Below are 10,176 nucleotides of genomic sequence, written 5' to 3' on the forward strand. Positions count from 1 at the left end.
GCTCTGCCTGCTGATCTCACGCCCCAAAGGCCAGCACTGGCGTCACCTTCCCACCCAGTTCCCCAGACGTGCAGGAGCAGCCTGCCCTGGCTGTGCCTTCACAGACATTTCTAGACCTAAATATACAAAGCCTGAATTGCACACCTTTTTTGAACAGCAGAGAGGATCCATTCAGAAGCCATGACAAATGACTCTTTCTGTTTCTTTTTCTCAGTAACGTTTTTATAGCATTTCAAAACCCAGCAGCATCGGGTCTTTTTCCTCACTTCCTCTTACATTGTTCAGCATTTTATGTGTAGCAACAGGCTGAAGTTAGGGTACAATGCTGTGATAACTAATTCCTCCAAGTGTGCATTATATGTATTTGAGTCTCACACAAATTTGTAATAACAGAAATAAATAAATAAAAAAGAGGAAGATTTCCTAAAACTCTTTATAAAACAAGACATTTTGGGAGTTCCCTCCCGAACCATCTGCACCAAAAGCTTGTGTCTGCAGAATTTCCCAGAACAAATTTACCAGCTACCACTCCTTGAGCTCAAGCCCACTGTTTTTTTCAACCTCCATTGTCACCAACACAGTCACGTGTCCCTCTTCATAACAGTTGGTGACCAGGCAGTATGCTTTGTCCTCAGCCTGGAGTAAGGAGGTGCTCTTCATACTCACAATGAGTCACGAAGCAAGAAGAGCTGCCAGGAAGCACAGAGGAAAGACTGGGTGAGGCAGAAAGGAGACCGTTGTGCCTTGCTTGCTACCCTGTAGCAAGCAAGCTACCCTGTAGCAAGCTACCCTGTCTCCTTTATTGTAGTCTCTGCTAAGAGCTGCATTTAGTGGAAAAATAAATAAATAAATAAAAATTAGGAATTTGTTTACTGTTTTGTTTTCATCACTCATCTCGGTAATAGATTTTATCACATCTCATGGGTTGGTGTATCTTTAGACTAACATCTTTATGTAACAAACCTTATATTTATTTTAGTGTCACTACTGGCATGATTTTGCTTGGTAATATCACAGTACTACTACAGTCAAAAAGCAAAATATTTAAATTAAGTCTGATAACCTACAAACACGTAAAAGAACATATACCTTTACTCATATGAACTATAAGCTTAACTTTTAGTGAAGTAGTAAAGAAATACTTGAATCAAATAAGCGTATTTTTTTCCCACTAAAAGCCTTCTCTTTTGCATAAAGTCAGTTACTGTGAAAAACATAAATGATTAAACTTTCAATAGAGTAATAGAGTGACTAGATTTTTAAATACACACAGACTATCATTTTCTAAATGACAGATCTAAAATTAGTCTTCTAAGCTTCTATACATGGGATTTTCAGAACTATCTGGGCTGATTTAAGTGTCTCACCAATTCAAAATAAAATTCCTAATAAAGAAGTGCAGTTTGCTTCTCTCTCTTGTCAAAGTTATTCAAAAATGCTAGCAGACACAGATATGACATGAACAACATTTATCAATTCTGTCTTTCTTAGTATATTTTTTCACTGTCTTTTCATAGGGAGCTTGAGACTGAGAAGTACAGTATCAAATATCAAAGCTGAAATTCTACTAGTTATTCAAGCTTTAATAAAACAGGTACAAGACAAGAACATTCACCACTTACAACTTTAAAGTATAATCATTAATCTAGCTTGACATATTAAAGCTCATTTTCCAAAGTTATACACATTGGCATGGAGCTTCTACCAAGCACCTGACATAAGGGATGTAGAAAAACAGTTTGCTAAAGTGTTTTTCATTGTTCTAGGTACATTTTATCTGTACTGACCCAATACTAAGTTAGCCTAAGTAGAAATTTAGCTATTATTAAAGAAAGCTCCAATAAAAAGGTGTATGACAAACATAATATATTTTTGTGTTTCTAGGTTTTCATTAAAACTATTTCCATTAATTAAAATCATGGAATTCCACTATAACCGGATATTTCCAATATCTGTGAAGATATTGGAGATAATGTGGAGATATATGTAGAGACGATATATGTAGAGATAATCTCCAGTCATGACGCTGTCATTAGCAATGCACTCCCCATGATTCAGGAAGTCTTGTAGTCCAAAAATGGATGCTGACAGGACAGGTATTGAGGCCATGCAGATCCAAATCTTACCTGTTTCTGAAGAACTGTGTAAATGCTCCATGCTGGGACCACCCAGCTGGGATTTAGCTATTTTATGACACATCCAATCTGTGCTGATAAAAGAAACAGTTCTAATTTGAGATGCTTACACAAGTGGACAAAAAATAGCTTCGATAGACTCTACAGTATCTCTTCGATAGCCTTTACACGTTTCTTATTAAGAAAACTTTTCTTCTACAAAAAAAGTAAAGAAAGTATGTAATCTTTTCAATCACGTCCTTATTAGAATATAAATATTTGCTTTCTGGTATAAAACATTAACAGTTATTTCTGGGACAGGTGGGATCAGCTCTTCACTGTTGTCAACTTGAATTAGCTTCATGTGATACACCTGAATAAACATACCTCAAAGGTAGCCACAGGCTTCTCAGTGTACTTGTACAGGGGACAAAGACACAAATGATTTTTTTCTTCCATTCACTTCATCCCTACTTCTTTAGTCTACACAGAGTACTTTTTCCTGCTTCCCAGTGGAATATACTTTTTTTTTTTTCAGTATTTCTAAATCAAATTTACTTCCTTTAAAGACTGAGCAGCAAAGGAAGTCATCGAGTATATTCAAGTTTGAAAATTACATATTAAAAACAAAGATTGTTACTGTAGAACAACTTCTCAGTGTTTTCTCTTCGATATGAGTTTTCACAGAAAAAATTCTTAAATGCTTCCTTGACTGTCTCAAACTGCCTTGTTCTGTGGTTAAGGCTGGCTGTCTTCTAAACTACCAAATGTCTGCCATCTAGAAGTTAAGCTACTTGTTCACGCTCTTGCCAAAGTCAACAGAAAGCTAGACAATGCCATAAGGCAACACATCCCCATCCTCAAACAAGTGTCTCAGATTGGCTGGATTATGACCAGCAGCTGCCTCGGTGGGTAGCCTAGACAGTATCTACAGATAGATGCCTCGAGCAATCTATGATGTCTCAAATGGCATTAGATGCCTACATTTGGCACCTACATCATGCTCTATTTGGATGTCATGTACATGTATTTAATGTTTTGTTTAATCTGTTACCCCTATACATGAAAATGATAGCTACCATGCATCATTCCCATGGATAGAACTACCGGGACACATTTTGTTTTAAATAGGGATTGTCATAATATTCTAGCTAGTGATATAGGTGAGCATGGACAAACACACTGTAAACATACCTCAGGTTTTCTGGCCTCCATCTTCTTTCAAACAATCTCTAGGTAAACTCACAAGAAAATTCTTAACCATCTCTTTACTTCTCTCATATTTTACTGCTGGAAAGAGTAGCAGTGACACCATTGTGTTTGGGACACCATTACTTGTGTTGCAATAGTAATGAAGTCATCATCATTGTTACCATTTAATTGCATTAATACCTAGGAACTTCTGTTCAAAGCAGTAATCTGAATGTATCCTGAGAAATTATTTCCTTGTGTCAGAATTTAATGCAGTTGACAAAATAATTGATCAAAATCAAAAGACAGTAATAATGTAATACAGAGATAAGTATATCTTTCACCTGAGTATTTTTAATTTAGTGACTTAATTTAATAATTTGGGAAACTAATTTAATACTCTTTGCTTCTGATTTGTAAATCCATCAGTATGCTTTAATCATTCCATTTGATTTTCCATTTTCCATTAATTTCTGTCAGAGAAGCACTGCTCTAAGATTTCAATAATCTAATCTTCTATTTACTTTTCTTGATTCATAATTTAAATTTAAAATTTGGTTTGCTCTTTGATAACTTAATCTGGTTCCTAAACACATAATGTACGGTGCTGGAATCAGATCTTTTGCAGGAGGCAATAATCTTCCTCTTCTTTCAGAAATCACCTTTCAACCCTCTCAAAGCATTAGCAAAATGAATAGGCTGAGGCTAACTTGTTTACTCTGAAATGAGCTCTCTAAACATCCAGATAGGAAAGGAGAGTTGCTCCTGACACATTGCTGACTCCTGCAAGGATTACAGAAGTACTGCACAATTGGTTTTACGATCCCAAGTCGTCAGCACCCTTATTTACAATTATTATTTTACTCTATGTTTTACTTCAGGCAAGTGAACACGATCACAAAAATATCAGTTAAAAGCATTAAGTCATATGATGTTGACTAGATAAAACAAAGACAAATACATTATCTAAAAATGTAAGCTTATATGTAAAGATGCTATTACAAAGAAAGAAGCATCAGGTGAATAGGAGAGTTTTAATTTGCTAGAATTAAAGTCAACTGAACCATTGTGAGAAGACCTGATTTACTAAACTCTCAGAAGTAACAGCACCTTTTACAAACTCAGTGAGACTCAATTGCAAAACAAATTAGCTAATAGGGAACTTAATTAGCAACTTCTTACACTCATACATCTAATAGGAAAGAAAAAAGAACACACAGTTGCTTCCTAGCCCTTCTGTGAAACAAGTCAGCACTATATAAATGAGTACAAGAACCAATCACTATAGAAAAGCAAGAAATGTTATTGCTTAAAAAACAAAGCATATCTACTGTAAATTCAGAGATACTTATACAGTTTAACCAAAGGTGAAAATACCGGTGCAGTAAACTGCAAACAAAAGAGAATTCTGAACAATATATAAAATTTGCAGTCCAAGAGATGTATCAGTAAAGTTTCTCAACACTTAGCAGTCAACACAACCCCAGTCCCTCCATGTGTTATATTTTTCTAAGGCATCATTAGATAGATAAATACATTTCAAGAATTCTGACCCCTCTCTTTGGGAGTATAACTCACAAGGCTAAATGAAAACCAGCACCCAACAAGGGCTTAAATAAAGTGTTTGGACCCTTTCAGAAATACCTTTGTGGATTGAAGTAAATCGGTCATCACATGAAGAAATGTATTTACATTTCAGAGGGAAAGAGGAAAGTACAAAAATGCCCTGACCCTAGACTCATTCAATACAAACATATGTAGGGTTTAAACAGCCAGTCAGTTCTGAAAAGTTATAAATTAATATCTTTATGGTCACCTTGGCTACTGTCCCGTCAGAGAAATTCAAGACAGCTGTGGAGATACTAGCCCTCTTTCACATCTCCATCACAACAACATCCATTCAGCCTCTCTGGCCTCCCCCCAGACAGAACATTGTTAATGGTTTTGGAGGTTGCACCCTGCTCTTATCCCAGAGGAAGTAAAGGGCCTGGGTATCTCTGCAGCCACAAACAATGACAGGTCACAGCCCACCAGCAACTCAGTCCCTATCCCATTCTCCAGTGATGTCAATCATCAGTTTTCAACTTGGTGTTGTACATAAATCCCCGGTTATAAAAATAAAATAAAATAAAATAAAATAAAATAAATCCTTTAATCTCTCTCTTCTACCAAACAAGGTACATAGAGGAGGGAAAGAAAGGTTGCACTTTTGCTTCTCAGGATGTATAAAAATCCAAACTGCTCACAGAGGTTGTTACCATACTTAAATAACATGTTTGAAACACTTTGAATGGCAAAGATGGAGCTTAAAAGTATAAACATAATTTGTATTCTTAGAATATGTCTTCTCCTAAAAGCTTTTCAGGCTTAGATGTTAAGCATCATCCAATACCACTGTTCCCCCAGGAGCAATTGCTCCTTCTGCAGATTCCTCAGAGCAGTTGAATGCCAAAATATGAGATTTACACTTGAGACCACAGATCAGGGGTGTCCAGTCATGCAATGGGAGATCATATCTGCTACATGAGCAAGAGGCTGTAGGGTTTGCCTGCTGGAGGGGAGTGCAGGGGCATATGGAACACAGTGCCACAGTTTCTCCTGCCCATATGTGCTTATGCACCAGGTGCAGCTGGGGGACAAACTGCAGAGCTATTGGTCAAGAGTATGTGGATGGGAGCCCTGAGGGAAGGGAAGGGAAGGGAAGGGAAGGGAAGGGAAGGGAAGGGAAGGGAAGGGAAGGGAAGGGAAGGGAAGGGAAGGGAAGGGAAGGGAAGGGAAGGGAAGGGAAGGGAAGGGAAGGGAAGGGAAGGGAAGGGAAGGGAAGGGAAGGGAAGGGAAGGGAAGGGAAGGGAAGGGAAGGGAAGGGAAGGGAAGGGAAGGGAGCAGCACTACTCTGTGAGACATATCATTGCAGTAGGCAAGTGTGAGGAGACAGGTGCTAAAGAATCTCACAGTCACTGCAGGATACTTAACAGGCTTATTTGCAATCTGCAGAGTATGGAGCTAAAACAGAAGGTGAAAGAAATCCATATGGGAGCCTTGGTGTTGTAGGGAGTTACAGACTAGACAAGCAGTATCAGAGAAAGGCCCAATTCTTTGAATCCCAACAGAATGAGAATCTACAGCTTTCACCATATCAACAGAACAAAACAGGAGTGAGAGACAGCTATGCCCAGCTGTCTGCTCTGTACACGTCCTACCACCAAGCACCACACACAGATATTGGCAGGTACAGAAGACTACTGCTACAAGTGGCAGTAATTGCCACTGATTTACTGTTTCTGTACAACTACATTTTTGCCTTGCTCAAGTAGACAAAGAAAAGATTTGCTTTCTTTTTTTTTCTCTAGGGACCTGCAAAGAGATCATAAACTGATTCCAGATACAACTCTAAGATGTCTCTATTCATGCTCCAGAGCTTCCCAGAAATCTACACACTTCTCAGTGGTTTCTAACCATTACTAATTATCCCATAAGTATCTAATAGTCCTTTCCCAACTGTTCAGTAAGTTTGTGTCATGATACGGATTGATGTCCCTTTGCTTTGTTTTCCTATTTCACACAGTCAATCTGAAAAATGCTGGATTATGGATAAAACTTCTATTTACACATAGCAATGCTACATCTGTTATGGAATCTGTTTTGTTTCCAAAACAGAGCATTCAGTAGAAATATTTCTACAGACTATACCAGTTATTTTTGCATGTGATACATGAGAACGCTCACAAGGATCACTGTGAAATTGTATACATCCACAGGTGGATGTTGGTTGCAAGAATATTTTAGTGAAGCTCTTTGCAAGCTTGATGGAAAAATACCAATGACTTCTTACCTTTGAGGGTGGCACCTCTGAATTACCTATCTATTTAAGATCACTATTCTTGTTGCAGAGATATTGAAGTGCAATAATTTCCAAGACGTGGAATAATTATTTTTCTACATATTCCCACCACCAGGTACCTAGTGACTATCCAGGCCAATTAAAATAAAATTAACCCATACAAGTTAAAGTCAGCACTCACTATCAAGTGACTGTGAAAGGCAAAACACTTTTTAGCATATTAAGAATTTCTAAAACTATAGTGTATCTTATAGCTGACAGAAAAAAAATAGAAAAAAGAAAAAAAAAGTTACAGGAAGAGAGAATATACCCTCCTAAGTGATAACGTAGGATTTCTTTAGAAGACTATGTTCCTTTACACTTGAGAGGAAATTCTTTTGATTACAAAACTATGAATAAGCAAGGATCAGTAAGAATCTAGAAACCATTTAAAGACTCATTTGCTTTCTGCCGAGCACAGGAAAGAAAAAATGATTTTGGCTTGGAGGGGAAGAAAAAAATCAAGGAAGAAAAGAAAAGCAGAAAACTGAAAAATACCATGTCACTAAAGATAAAAGTTTAAGTTTTAGCATCTCATTTATCTCGATAACTTGATAAAGGAATATAACAGATATTTGTTTCCAAATTTAATTTGTACATATTTGTTGATAGGGATGTACCCTTTCAACTTTTTCATAACCTACTGGAGATAAACATCCTTAAAACAGACCCTCCAGCAATTTCAGAAGCCAACCTTCCATCTATAATTAACAGTTGTTTTCTTCTTCCCAGAGTTCTGACCTGTCTTCTATATGGATTTCAATAATATTGTTTATTAGGCTCTTTATTATGTCTAATATGTCAGACAGTCTGTCATAAACAGCTTAAAATGCAATAATCACAAAAAGAAAGTCACTAGATTTATCAATAAGTAAGTACCCAGCCACAGGCAGATTTAAACATGCATTATTTCATCATACTTTCCAAAACAACAAGACTAGCAAGGAGAAACATAAGAACTTGTCAATTATTGTGAGAAACAACTTAACAGAAATGATAATACAGTACATTAATTAGTGTTTAAAGCCTGCCAAAGACTTATATGAGTGACAGCTGGTCAGGTTGCCAACTAAAGGTAAGATGAGAAAGAGAGTTATGCACCTGAATGTTATTTTTTCCCTGGTGAAGAGGAAGTTAAGGAGAGATGACTCATTAAGACAATCTGCAATTAGGAACAAACCAGGATTCATAAGAGTAGACTCAAAGACCAGCTTGGGACCTTATGGTGAATCCTACTTTTTACATTTTTTCCATGAGCAGCAGAACTAATGAAACTGATTTCCTAGAGACATGTGTCCTTCTTCTCCTGCTCACAGTCATACTCCTTCATTCATACTCCCTAGCTCTTACATGATGCCCTGCTAATGTCGGAACACAAGGACAAATGTTGATAATATGACTAGAAACCGCATGTGGTCAATTAATTGCAAATGTTTTGCCTATCATGAACATCTGTTAGCAGCTAATTGATTAACAGTGTAGAAATGCTGTGCCCTGCCACAGTGGGGCAATAGTTAGGGTCTATCTCTTGCAGATGGGAAGTTTCACCAAAGTTATGAAATTTTAGTTATCTTAACAACTTGCAGTTATCTTAACAACTTGCAGTTCAACTTGCCCAACCAATTTGAAAGATATTAGAGAAAGGGTTTTGCTGACACATGGATCATACCAGACTTATTTATTTTGGGAAACAGACTAATAAAAATAAATGTTTATTTCTGATGGAATATAGGAACATATATTACTGACATGTTGGGATTCTGACATCTGATTTGCATATTTGAACAAAGTTCAAGGGAAAGCAGAGGGGGGGTTGGTAGAAATCATTGGTGATCTTTAATTACCTGGTGCAGCAGGTGCTCACCATTCATCTGGCAATGCTTTGAAGTACCAATTTAGGTATCACCTAACTGGTGATATATATTCGCTACTGAATTTTGCCTACTTAGGCATTTGTTGCACACAATATGATGAGAAAAGCTTATATGCTGAGGCTTTACTAGTGGAGCCCATCACTGATGTCCAACATCACTTCCCATGAGGGCCTACCATAACAGCAGTATCAGGGCTTGCAGGTAAGGCCTTTGAGCCTTACACTGTCAGGACAACAGCATAAAACCCACAAGGAAAATGTTACTACCACCAAATCTACAGAAAAATCTGTCAAAGAAGCTTAACTGAAAGTGTACAGAGGCATAAGTGGAAAGCGAACTGTGAAGATGCAAGTGAAAAGCCTTTAACAAGGGTTAATTCACCTAAGAAACTGTGCAGCACATTGGACTGTTAACATTTAACTTGTCATTTGTGGAGGTTGCTCAGAGCACTTCAGACTATGAAAGTCAGTAAACAAAACTAAACTCTATTATTGCTTTCTGCAGAATAGTCTGCTTCCTAGCAGCATAAGTCATTGTCAAGTAGTGGATACACAGTGCACCTGCAGCTATAAGAAAGCTATGAACTTTCTCCTCAAGCACTGATTTCAAAGCGCTAAACCCACTGGTTTAAGCATCTCACAGAGCATGAATGTTCTAACAGTGGTATAGCTATGGCCATCTCTATATAATGCCTCTGCAGAGCCTGTCTTTGCCCTGTCAATCTTGGATTGCTTGGAGAGCTGTGTCTCTGTGTTGTGGTCACAGCTTGGGGCAGCATCTAACTTGTGGTCTGATTGCCAAGTGGCAACAAAGCCCTTTATCCACGAGACATGAAGAAATACAATCTAACGCAAAGAGGCACAAGCTCAAGAAAATTGTTACCTTTTCTCATAAGTGAACCATCCCACCATTCCACAGGAATGTGAACGTGAGTTGTGGACAGGGGATGTAAGAGTACAAAACACTGGCCATGTATTTAATGTTAAACACACGACAGGTGAGTGAGTCTCGTGTGAAAGGTCTGCATGTCTCACCTCTCTTCTCAGATGTATAGGGCTGGATGGGTTTAAACGTGAGACCTGCTGTGGAAAGCTCATTAAAATGCATGTAATATGAA

At 37.7% G+C, this 10,176-nt stretch overlaps 2 long non-coding RNA genes across 2 annotated transcripts; one reads left to right on the top strand and one right to left on the bottom strand.

Annotated features, from left to right (window-relative positions):
• Window positions 1-471: 471 nt before the first annotated feature.
• Window positions 472-5,068, bottom strand: LOC137850186 (uncharacterized). Its single transcript, XR_011092338.1, has 3 exons — window positions 4,950-5,068; window positions 2,127-2,209; window positions 472-689 (listed from the first exon to the last, which is right to left on the bottom strand). It is a non-coding gene; the product is annotated as an uncharacterized lncRNA (long non-coding RNA).
• Window positions 5,069-6,192: 1,124 nt separating this feature from the next.
• LOC137850187 (uncharacterized) lies at window positions 6,193-6,834 on the top strand. The gene is made up of 2 exons (XR_011092339.1): window positions 6,193-6,534; window positions 6,656-6,834. It is a non-coding gene; the product is annotated as an uncharacterized lncRNA (long non-coding RNA).
• The last annotated feature ends 3,342 nt before the right edge of the window (window positions 6,835-10,176 follow it).

Source organism: Anas acuta, chromosome 1 (genome assembly GCF_963932015.1).
Source record: "Anas acuta chromosome 1, bAnaAcu1.1, whole genome shotgun sequence".
NCBI lineage: Eukaryota > Metazoa > Chordata > Aves > Anseriformes > Anatidae > Anas > Anas acuta.